We start from the raw sequence: 13,413 nt of genomic DNA on the forward strand, positions 1-13,413 counted from the left end.
GTGATGGTTCCTCCACAGGTCTCGGGTCAGGTAATGAATACAAATGGCACCGTACAACAGTTCCCATTACACAGTGAGAGTGGAATAAACAATGTATGGGAGAGTGAAAGTTCAGGAGAGGAAGGAGATTGTGTGCTTGCAGCATCCTTGGAAGTTGATCAAAAGGGTCCGTACGTGGAGGGAAGAGTAATGGGTCATCGTGTCTCATTCTTGGTTGACACAGGAGCAACACGTTCAACTGTTAAGAGCATTGAAGTACCAAATTTGCCGCTCTCAGGGAGAACAGTTCAAGTGGTGGGAGTAGCAAACAGGCACCTGACAAACCCAATTACAGATCCGGTACCAGTCAGCATTGGTAACTATCAAGGGTTACATAAGTTTGTGGTATGTGACTCAAGCCCGATAGCACTGTTAGGGAGAGACCTATTGTGCAAATTGGGTTGTTCGATTATGTGTTCGAACGATGGAATAAAAATTCAGACGAGCAGTGATGGGGAAGAAGAGGACAGTGTAGAGGGGCATGAGATGGAAACTGTCGATGAAGAGTATCCTCTGATTTGTCTTTTCCCGATGATAACTGAAGAAGATATTCCAGCTGAATTACGGGAAACAGTCGGAAAGGAAGTGTGGGATATGACAGGGAAAGAGGTGGGATTGATGAAAGGAGTGGAACCGGTGAAAGTGACTGTAAAACCCAATGTAACCTTTCCCCAGACCCCACAATACCACATGGCACAAGACACCCTCATGAAAGTTGCCCAACTCATTGACGATTTTGTAAAGCAGGGAGTACTGAAAGAAGTGTTAAGCAGTCCATGTAATTCACCAATAATGGGACTAATAAAGCCGAGTGGAAAGGTCCGAATTGTGCAGGACTTGAGGAAAATAAATGACATCATAGTTAAATGTTGCCCTGTCGTACCAAATCCAGCTGTGATAATGTTTCAAGTCCCTTGCGATGCCGAGTGGTTCTCAGTCATCGACTTGTCACAAGCATTCTTCTCGGTGCCTCTTCATGAGGACAGCCAATTTCTCTTTTGTTTCAAATTCTTAGACAGAGTGTACAGTTGGTGTCGAATTCCTCAAGGGTTCTCTGAGTCACCGTCAATATTCAATCAGATTCTAAAGAAAGACTTGGAAGCATTAGAATTGCCATTCGAGTCAACCCTAGTACAGTACATCGATGACTTACTGATTGCATCAAAGACAGAAAGTGGCTGCACAGCCGATACCAGCTCTGTTGAACCATTTGGGAAGGAATGGACACAAGGTGTCTCCTTCCAAATTGCAGTTCTGTCAGAAGAAAGTGAAATACTTGGGTCACCAGATAGAGAAAGGGTCACGGAGAATAATGAAGGAAAGAATAACGAGTGTACTTCAAATGAGTCAACCAAAGACAAGGAGGGAGGTGAGGAAGTTTTTGGGAATGGTAAGCTACTGTCGTCAGTGGATTCCCAACTTCTCAACTCTAGCAAAGCCTTTACTGAAGCTGACCCAGAAGGATGCCTTGGATCAAATTGAGCTGAAAGGAGATGAGATGGATGCTTTTATCGAATTGAAAGAATGCATGTGCAGGGCTCAAGCTTTAGGTATGCCTGATTACACAAAGCCTTTCACACTGTTTTGTCATGAACGTGATGCATGTTCTTTGTCTGTCTTGACTCAAGCCCATGGTGGCATAAACAGACCAGTAGCGTATTTTTCAGCTACTTTGGATCCGGTCGCAGCAGCACTCCCAGGGTGTTTGCGCGCCGTAGCAGCAGTTGGTATCAGCCTCACTCAGAGTGAAGGAAATAGTGATGGGACATCCATTAACAGTCATGGTCCCTCACTCAGTTGAGATACTTTTGACCCGCTCCCGAACGCAACACATGACTGGAGCAAGACTCACAAGGTATGAAACGATAATTCTGGGCTCACCGAACGTGCAGCTGAAAAGGTGCACTATGTTGAATCCAGCAACCTTGCTTCCCGGTGAAAATGCTGAAATTGAGAACGCTGAAGACGTCGAGCATGACTGCCTTCAGGTGACTGAATTTTGCACAAAACCTCGACCTGACATTAAGGATACTAAGCTTGATGAAAATGACCAAATTGTTTTTGTTGATGGTTCATGTCTAAGAGATGGGATGGGAATTTTGAAAGCAGGATATGCTGTATGTACTGTAACAGGTGTCTTGGAAGCGTCCTGGCTTCAAGGAGTCTATTCTGCACAGGTAGCAGAACTTGTAGCCCTTACAAGAGCATGTCAACTGTCTGCATTGATGAAAGTCACAATTTACACTGATAGTCAGTACGGGTTTGGAATTGTACACGACTTTGGACAACTATGGTCACAGAGAGGTTTCCTGACTTCTTCAGGATCCCCAGTGAAAAACGGGGAGAGAATAAGGGAATTGTTACACGCCATTCAAATGCCAGCCGAAGTTGCAGTGGTAAAGTGTAGTGCTCATACAAAAGGACAGGACTATGTATCTCTGGGAAATGCATATGCGGATCAAGTCGCAAGATTTTGTGCCTTGAACTGTATATTACTCAGGGATGAATGGAATTCGATAAGTGAACCAGAACTCGAACCAGCTGAAGCATTTGCCTTGAAGGTCGTAGATACAATGGATGAACTAAAAGCATTACAAAATAGTGTCAGGGAGGATGAAAGAGATTCCTGGATTAAGTCGCAATGCACAAAGAGACCAGATGAGTTATGGGTTTCAAATGAGGGAAAATTTGTCTTACCAAATGGTCTCTTATCGCAGCTAGCGTGGTTCTATCATGGGCAGGCTCACCTAGGGAGAGATGCCATGATAAGATTGTTCAAAACTGATTGGTTTAATCCCAGATTTCGTCAAGCTGCAGAAACAGTTTGCCATCGATGTGTCATTTGTCAGCAGATGAACCCAGGGAAGGGAACGGTTGTGAACGCGAGCCACATTGGTAGGGCGAGCGGACCGTTTAGTAGAATGCAGATGGACTTCATTGAGATGCCTGTGCATGGAGGTCTGAAGTATGTGTTGGGGATTGTGTGCATTTTTAGTCACTGGATTGAAGCATACCCCACACGTAGAAATGACAGCCTTACAGTTGCAAAACTATTGTTGAGGGAGTTAATACCACGTTTCGGATTCCCGATCTCTTTAGAATCAGATAGGGGAAGTCACTTCAATAACGAGGTGATAAAGTTACTTTGCGCAGCGCTGAACATTGAGCAAAAACTGCATTGTAGCTATCGCCCTGGTGGAACAAATGAATGGTACATTGAAGTCAAGAATGGCGAAAATATGTGCATCGACAAATTTGAAATGGCCTGACGCATTGCCCTTGGTGTTAATGTCAATGAGAAACACCCCTGATAGAAAGACTGGATTGTCTCCGCACGAAATTCTCATGGGCAGGGCTATGAGACTTCCTGCAGTTCCCGCAAACGCGCTTTTGAATATTACAGATGATATGGTGTTAGACTACTGCAAAGGTCTGGCTGACGTGGTTCGCTCTTTCTCCCACCAGGTGGAAGCGACCACCTTGCCACCGATCCAAGGTCCAGGACACACACTGAAAGCAGGTGACTGGGTCGTGATAAAGAAGCACGTGAGGAAGTCGTGTCTGGAACCCCGTTGGAAAGGCCCTTTCCAAGTGATCCTGACGACAACTACCGCTGTGAAGTGTGCGGGGGTTCCCAACTGGATTCACGCCAGTCATACAAAGAAAGTGTTGTGAACCACAGATGAGGAAGTTGAAGCGCTGAAACTGCCAGTGCCTGATAAAACAGTGCTGAGTGCTAAGACAGAGCAAAACCGAACTGAAAGCGAACAGGCAGGAACAGAAGAGAGAGAAATATTCTCTGAGGACGAAACGACCGACTCACTTGGGGAAGACCAAGGAGAAACCTCAGACAGCGACGAAGCAGCTGAAGGTGACAAAGAGCCTGAAGCAGCTGAGGGTAGCAAAGAGCCTGAAGCAGCTGAAGGTGACAAAGAGCCTGAAGCAGCTGAAAGTGATAAAGAGTCTGAAGAAAGTAACGGTGACGAAGGGCTCGAAAGAGGTGAAAAAGAAGGAGAGCCTGATCAGAGGAGGGCTTTCCCAGAAGCAGAGGATAGAGAAAAAGAAAAGGAGAACGTGATTGATTCCCCAGAAGGAGGGGACAAGGCAGAACAGAACGAAACAGTTCAAGCTCCCACAGAAAAGATTGCAGGTCCATCAAATGGACATGGTGCAAAGAGGAGACTAAGTATATCACCAATAAAACAAAGGACTAAAGAAAATTTGAACGACGGAGAAAGGCCAAAAGTGAAAGAGAAAAGAAAGGAAGTGACTGTCATGGTACCATCCTCAACTGAAGGAAAAGACTTGGCCAAAGAGGAAAGTACCAGTGAGGCAGAATCGAAAAGAGAAGCAAAATTGAAAAGGAAAAGGATACCAAACAGGAGATATTCCGGTCCAGAATGGGCATATGTAGTCAATGACGATTGGACTGACGAATTTGTATCTCTTAGCCTCGAGAACGAAGAAGAAGAGATACCAATAGAAAAGAAAAGTTTTATGGACACTGTTGATTGAAAGGGTAATAAATGATATTGCTTGCTACAATCTAACGTGATACAACCAGCTGAGACATTGCTAAACCGGATAAGACACTTGCTGAACTGATAAAAGACTGAGTTATTGCCGAATTGAGACAAATGCTGCTAACCGATAAGTGACTGGCCTCTTGAAGAAAACTGTGTGAACATTGCGCTCGTTCAGCTTTGAAACTGAATTGCTAAATAGTTTCTTTATAGGTGGTTCTAGCTCTCTGATTCTATACAGATCATGGCTACACAAAACAGTAGAGTGAAATATTGTAAATATGCGTGTATAGGCTTGATAATTGCATGTGTGCTAATAATAATAGCAATAGTGCTTGCAACACGTGGTAAGGGCGAGAATGAGAAAATTGATGCTTCTACTTTTGCTCCTGTTACTGTCACTGAACTAACCGCATTGAAAAGACTAGAATTAGATGAGAGACACTTGCATGATAAGAAGGAACTTTCGTATAATGTTTTCTATCGCTTGCTAACAGAATATGTTGAGACTATGGATGCGAGAGATTGTTATGTGTGTACACAGATACCGACATCAGTAAAGGAAGGGGTGACTTATCACCACATGCCTCTTACATACGGGATTACATGTAGTATAGTAACTTCTAGATTTTATGGTCAAACTAACATACAGTATTTTTACTCAAATTATGATGTTACCTTTGCATATGTTCCTATAATAGCGCAGCTAAGCCAGATTGCTAAAGATTGGGATGCTAAAATAATGAGGGAATTTTTCGAGCCAATGCAACCTTTTGAAACGGCTCACGCTCATAGGGAAAACCTTACCTGCTCGCTCTCTGCAGTAGAAATAAGCTTTTTAGATCGCACAGATGATAGAAGGGCACAAATGAATGCGAAATTAGAAAAGGAGCTAAGTAAGAGGACTTCAGTAGATCATTATGATTTTGCCGCAATAAAGACACAAGGGAGAATAGCTTTAGATGCTTGGCATGTGGGGAAATTTTGTATATATCGAGTTGAATCTTATTATGATAACATTTTCGTAGGAGCGAGTGAGTGTAAACATACGTTTATCTTTAAGGCCAAATGGACATTCATGATGAACGGACTTGACCCTGTCATACCAGGTGTATATTACATTTGTGGGTATAATGCCTATTATCGTCTTCCGAAGGGATGGTGGGGAAGATGTTATTTGGGTATAGTGTTCCCAAAGGTTTATCAACTGGATGACCTATCGATGATTCCAAAGACATCTGGATCCCATCGTATCCAGAAAAGAGAGACCGCAGCTGCTGTGGTAGGAGATATATTTGGAGCCATGATTCCTTCGTTGGGAGTTGTGTTGAATTCCATCAAAATAAGAAAGTTGTCTACTATAGTGGATAACATGTTGACAAAGTTTTCAGGTGCTATAATCATGATAGATGCTGAACTTGCAGCGGAAAGAGCTATGACTCTTCAAAACAGGCTTGCCTTAGACATTCTTTTAGCAAAGGATGGTGGCGTTTGCAAAATGCTTGGTGCGCGCCACTGTTGCACGTATATTCCCGACAACAGTGTGAAAATTAAAACTATGCTTGCTAATCTAACAAAGGAGAGTGCAGACTTGAAGGAATTGAAAGAACCAGGAGTGTGGGAGAAGGTTGGAAAAGGACTTGCTTCAGTGGGAAATTGGATTGGGGGAATTTGGAATGGAATATTACTAAAAATAATACAGGGAATATTAATAGTACTGATTTGTATATTTGGAATTTGGGGAATAAAAAGGGGAATAATAATGATTATGGCAAGAATTAAAAGAAGGAAGGAAGAGAAAATGATGAAAAGAATGGCAGAAGAATACAAAGCGAAAACTAGGGGAACTAAAAGGAAAAGAGAACTGACAGAATTTTAATGGAATAAAATTTGTGGGAATAGTTTGTGTGATGACAAGTAGTCATCAGTGGAGGGATTGATGACGCAGAAATAAAGGTTTTTCATTTATTGACGCTTAAACGTAGTGCTGCAATAATCAAGAGTGACTTTAACCGAACTAATAAAGATTGTACGGGGACAAATGTGCCCTTAGAGTAGTTTGCCAACATTTATAAGCGTGCTTTATATAACGTGATGTATTAGAATTGCACGAATCTGACATAATCGTAAACGTGTGCTAGGATTTGCTTGCTTGAAATGCTTTAGCTTAGCATTACTTTAGTGGAGGCTTTGGCCTAGTTGCCTGGTCTCACGGTTTAGATGCTCGTATTTTTCCAATGTGCTATTAAACGTGTATTTCTGCTTGAAGCTGTACTTTTCCACTGAGATCGTTCACATGCTTATCTTAAGGTTTCGTGCCAGCCTGGCATTTTTCTCTTTGCTCCAAGGTCAATCTGCAGGTGCGGACAATGGAAGCTCTGAAAATGAGTTAATTGGTATAAAATGTTGCAACTTGCGTACCCGTCTCCAAGGATAATGTATGCTTAAGTAAAAGCTTGAGAACTGTTGTTTTTGATTGGACAATCTGAAGCCAACCTATGAACCCTCCAATGGAAGACCCTACTGGATTTGAACTGTTGTCTATTTAAACCAGGTGCACGAGAGGAAAGTGGCCATTATTGGACATCCCGCCATTTTGTAGATTTTGCAGCTAATATGGCCCACCTTGCTGAGACGCCATTTTGAAAGAGACTTTGATGCTTTCTCTAATCGAGAGAAAGAGATTTAAATGATTCTTACCCTAGAGACTTTAACTTTGATTTGTCCCTTTGCATGAAGTAGTAGTTTATCTTGCCGCCGTGAGGCAACTGCCCCGTCCACCCATGCCCCTTTGCCCCGTCCCATACTGATCGAGAAACGGTACCTGTGAGACGAAGACTTCCTTGAATGCTGATTGTAATTGGTAAATATGAAAGGAAATTGTACAATTGCATTGTGTTTCTTTTAGGTAACCAACTGCTGATTTTTGATAAGAGCCCTAGTTAGGAGTTTTTCTAAATTAATGTTGCTAAATTGTTTTTGCATGAAGTCCCACATGCCGATGCTAATTTGAGGTTAGATGAGGATTCCTTTTGTTGCACGATGCAATTTGAGACCTTGTTATGCTGACTAAATGTATGCAATTAGCTCATTACAGATTATAGTTTTAGTGATTTGCATTGCTATTATCGAATGCCTTGTTATTCAAATGCTGCATAGATTGCATCTTTTTCGTCGTTATGGACAGCTATTAATGTTCATTTACGTTTATCATTTGGTGTTGAGACACATCTATATTGTGCTAGCTTTGTTAATATAGGAAAATAAATTCACTAACTTTGAATAAACTGGTGTGGTTATTCCTGACTGAAAGGTCAGGGTTCGCCGAAATGTATTCTGGATTAATTGTTAAGTGTTATGTTGATCAGGGTATTGCTTATGTTCGTTATTGATTATTGATTTGATTAAATTGACTGATCTCGGGTGAAGAGAGTCCCACTCAGCCAAAAGATTCATCGGCCTAAAGAGCGTCCAAAATACAGGTAAATTATTAGTACGGAACGCTCTATCACTGCCTACTTACTTTGTGGGCTCTTTATCCACTAAGCTACTATGCAAAGAAAGTTCGTTTTCAACTTTACCAAGTTCCTCCATTTCCGTCTGCTTACCCCTGCACCTGATACAACATAACTTTGGTGACGAGGACACATTTGTGGGTACATTGCCCACTGCAGAATTCTTCCTGCAGTCAGTTTTATTCTGAATTTATACACCTTGGTGGTATATCAAATATTTAGGTTTTTCTTTTATTCTTAAAGCGATATTGCCTCAAACTTTGTGTCGCTTCCGCATGTTCTCACACTATTCAAAAGACTCGGCTTGCCTCTACATAATATTCCACTTCTTATCTATTGGCTGTCTTGCCATATTCCTTTTTGGGTTATTCTGCATTTGATCCTTTGTATTCTTCAGTTGTTTCATCACTCTGCTCCATGGATTCCTAGAGCAGCAATTGCGCCAGGCTTGCTGGGGATCCTTTGTCAGCGTCATACGCATCATACACTGTTATGGATTCTGAAAGTGGACAACATACAAAGGTGTCTGGTAGTTTTGAAATATAGTTGTTTGCATACTTTGTGCAAAGAGTGCTGGATTTATTATTGTGTGACATCATGCTTGACTGAAACTGCTGACACAGCTCATCACGTCTTCTTTCATTTAATATATTATATATTTTTTTTGTTTCTTTCTATGATTTGTTAACCCATTAACTACATTTTTCCAGGATTTATGGCTCTACCTCAGGTCAACTAAACTAAGATTAGTCTTGTAATTGTTTTTTTATTTTTGTTTGACCTGTGTCACATGTGTCAGCTCTCTCCATTCTTGAAAAATCCTGGTAAACCAAAGATTAGGTGGCAGCAATGGTGGCAGGCCTTTGAAAATTACAGCATCGCAATTGATGCGAATAATTATTCTAATGAAAGGAAAAAAAAGGGTTATTATGTGGTTTGCTGGGCAATGCAGGACAATAAATACTTGACAACTTATCTGAAGTTGAGCCACCAGCTGGGCAGTTTGTACTGTGGAGTGTGTATATGAAAGCAATTAAGTTCTTAGATAAAAGGTTCATAGACCAGCCAAATGTAATTCATGCAAAACATGGATTGTCATTATGACTTTGGCGGTCCCACCGCAGGACCGCCAAAGCCGCAGGGAGCCCACTGCCATCATGCCTGCAGTGTCCCTCCCATTGGACTACAATGTTCCCACCGAGCTGACCGGCGGGAACATTGAATTACAAAGTTGCAGCCGGGTTGACCTGCGGGATTAGTGCTACGGTATTGGCCTAGGCTTCCTTAAGGGAGTTGAGGCCAATACAGTAGCACAAGAGCACCCTCGGGATGCGTGCTGTCTGCACAGCAGCCAGCATGCATTCCTAGGGTGCTAGGCAGGGGGACCCATGCCATGGGCATTTGGACCGCCAGGCTCATAATTAGGGCCATAGGTTTTTTCAGAGGAAACAAAATGCAGAAGAAAGTGTGGATGAACACATTTCAAATTTAAGGATCTGGCATCTAATTGTGAGTTTGGAGAAAATATAGATACCTACCTGAGAGATGTAAAAAGAGTCAAGAACGCTTACTAGCATGCTGAGATCTGCTACTAAATGAAATGTTAGACATTACTAAAAGTATTGAACGGTCCCCAATGTCTTCTAAAGTCATTACTGGTGCAGATCGCAATACTAATGCTATTTGTGCTATTACTAATAGAAAAAAGTTCACAGAATCTGTAAAAGGAAAAAAATTCATTTTCACAGAATAAGAAAATTGCATGTTTTAGGTGTGGGTCTAAGACACATTTAGGAAATAATTCCAATTGCCCTGCTATGTGCAAATGGTATAACAAATGCAATAAAATAGGTCACTTTCAGGTCATCTGAAAATCCTTCAGAAGTAGTCAATACAATTCACCTGTTAGAGTGAATGCTATGGATGATTTGCAGGATGAAGTGGTCAATCACCTAGTATTGACCATTGATGGTGAATGTGTGAATGATGAGAGTGCTTATACTCATTTCTTTTCACCACTAGGTAATGGAAAAATTGGTGAAATTTCTTTAGAATTTATCGCTGTCTCAGTATCTGAAGAGACATTTTACAACAAAAAATGTAATAAAATGTTAAACAACACCGATGCTCACCCGAAATCTTTTAGTGGTCAAACCATCAATATGCTAGGTTTCTTTCAGGACACTCTGAATCTCTTAAGATAGTCTTTTGTTACCAAATTACATGTGGTAATCAAAGGATGTGACATAGTGAGATGGCACGATTTGAGGAGACTGGGCATTATATTGTTTTGAGAACATTTCCAGAGATATTTGCAGAAAGAGTGGGGTGTGTGAAAGGTGTTGAGCATGAAATAAAATTGAAAGTTGGTACTACACCTATAAAAAACAAGGTGAGACTATGAGATAATAGAAGGTTGAGAACCCACTTTTATATATGATTTCAAGCTTGCAATTTTGTATATGATTTATACTATGAGATTAATACTCTGAGTCAGAATATTGAATCCAAGTATGTTTATTGGTGCCCATTTGGCCTGGGGATCAAGGACACTTGTTGATACATTTTGGAAGAGAAAAGTGGAAGATTTTTAAAAAAAGAATCTGGAGAGTGCATTTCTCCCATTGACTTCAATCTCCACAAAAACTATCCTTTGATGCTATTTCTTCTTCGTAAGAGTGCTGCAAAATGCAGCACACCTATAAAGAGGAAATAACTAGGAGAAATAAAACAATTTCTCCTTGTTAAGTAAGCCTGAGGCAGGCACACTGTTGGAAATTGGGTTTCTAGTTGAATGAGTTATGCACCCTGATCAAGCAGGAACTACAGTCCCATTCAGGGTAACTCACAAACACATCCTACATTAACCTGTGCTCATCCTCTGGTAGCTTAGCACAGAGCAGTCAGGCTTAACTTAAGAGGCAATGTGTTAAGTATTTGTGTAACACTTCAAACAGTAAAACTGTAAAAACAACACACAAAAGATTACACACCAGGTTAGGAAACAAAAAACTAATTTAATAAATAAAATAAGACAAAAACAACAAAAATGCAATAAGTAGAGCTTAAGATATGAATTTTTAATGAATAAACTGTAAAATTGCTCTTAGAAGCAACAGGAACCAATCGGGGATATCTGGTCACGCCGGACCGAGACAAAGTCAGAAGTTCAGGCCAACTGAAAAGGAGTGTGGACTGGCTCAGGGACCCCATTGGGCTCAATGAACCAAATTACCTTAAAATCCAGTTGTGGGAGCGTTGCGTTGGTTCCAAACCATGCTTCGAGGAGATGCATTGATTTTCGGTGGTGATGCATTGGTTCCGAGATGCAATGGAGGTCAGGTGCTGGTGCCGGCTGCATTGACATGGATGCAATGCTCTGGTTTCGATGAACGCAGTGGCTGTGATGCAGAGATTATCATTGTCATGGGAGGCCATTGTCCAAGGGGATGCATGGATCTTGAGCCAAAAAAAAGCTGCAGTGCTGGCTCTGATGGTGATGCACCAGCTCTATCCATGCAATAAAGGTGATGTGTTGATTGTTTCCCACGCAGCAGGGGATGTGTTGATTCTGCTGGAGAAAAAAAACCTTATGCCCACTTCTGAGGGCCCATGACTTGGGTGTCACCACTTGGCAAGGCCAACTCACAGTTGACAGAGTCCAGGTGTAGAAACAGTTTTGTTGGAAGTCTTTTGTGTCCCTGAGACTTCGGATCAGGAGACCAGTCACCTTTTCTTTGGAGTCACTCTGGTTTCAAGTGTTGTAGGTCCAGTCCTTCTTACTGAGGTAGGGGGACAGCAGGCAGCACAGCAAAGCAGGAGTCCTGCAAAGGAGCAGTCCCACAGAGTTGCAATTCTTCAGCAGCACATCAGTCCTTCTTCCTGGCAGTGTAGTCGAGGTCCAGAGGTGTACTGAGTTGTTGCTTTAAGAGGTGCAGTACTTACATGCAGTTGGGCCTTTGAAGTGGGGGAGACATCAAAGGCAGGCTTTTGAAGTGCAGAGAGGTCCTGCCCTTCCTGCACTGGCTCCAGCCTCTCTACAGGAGGTTCTGCAGCCCTTTGTGCAGGGACAGGAGACAGACTATTCATGTGTAAGGGAGGCTGTGGTTAGCTCCTACCTCCCATCCTTCCAGGATGGCCCATCAAAGCCCATCAAGTCACACCTAATCTTCAGTTGTGTGTGGCTATCTAGGGGGATACACAAACCCCCACTGTCACCCACCCCATACAAGTGATCAGAAACAGGCAGTAGGCATTAAGGCCCATATTTATACTTTTTTAGCGCAGCATTTGCATCATTTTTGGACGCAAAAGCGGCGCAAACTTACAAAATACAATTGTATGTTGTAAGTTTGTGCCACTTTTGTGTCAAAAATCGGTGCAAATGTGGCACTAAAAAAGTATAAATATGGACCTAAATGGCTAAAATGAGAAAATGTCAACTTTTTAAAAGTGACATTTTAAGAATTACAATTTAAAATCCAACTTTACCATGAGTTGTGATTTTAAATTGTGGTTCCAGACACACCAAACTCGAAAGCTTACCTCTTCCAGTTTGTGAATTACATTTATAAGATGTATTAAGGTAATCCCAATGTTCTTCTATGGGAGAAATAGGCCTTGCAGTAATGACATATGACTTTCGGAGTATTTCACTACCAGGACATGTAAAACTCAAAAGTATATTTCATGCATTTTAAATACATTGAATCCTGCCTTTTGGGTTGTCTAGGGCCTACTTTAGGGGTAATGTATATGTATGAAAAGGGATGGTTTGGGTCTGGTAAAAGGGTTACTTTGCCAGATCAACATGGCAGTGTAAAACCCACAAACATGGTCTGCAATGGCTGAGACATCGTTAGAGGACTACTTAAGTGGGTGGCACAAACAGTGCTGCAGGTCCGCAAGTAGCATTTAATTTATAGGCCCTAGGCATGTGTAGTGCACTATACTAGAAACTTATAAGTAAACTAAATATGCCAACTGGGGACAAGGCAATATTACCGTGTTTGGGAGAGAGCACAAGCACCCTCACACTGGTTAGTAGTGGTAAAGGGCACAGAGGCGGTCATTCTGACCGTGGCGGTCGGCGGTCGCCGCCCGGCAAGCGGTTCCCGCCGAAAGACCGCACCGCGGTCAAAAGACCGCGGCGGTCATTCCGGCTTTCCCGCTGGGCCGGCGGGCGACCGCCAGAAGACCACCGGCCGGCCCAGCGGGACAGCCCCTTCAACAATGAAGCCGGCTCGGAATGGAGCCGGCGGAGTTGAAGGGGTGCGACGGGTGCAGTGGCACCCGTCACGATTTTCACTGTCTGCTAAGCAGACAGTGAAAATGTT

This window comes from Pleurodeles waltl, chromosome 10 (assembly GCF_031143425.1).
Source record: "Pleurodeles waltl isolate 20211129_DDA chromosome 10, aPleWal1.hap1.20221129, whole genome shotgun sequence".
Lineage (NCBI taxonomy): Eukaryota > Metazoa > Chordata > Amphibia > Caudata > Salamandridae > Pleurodeles > Pleurodeles waltl.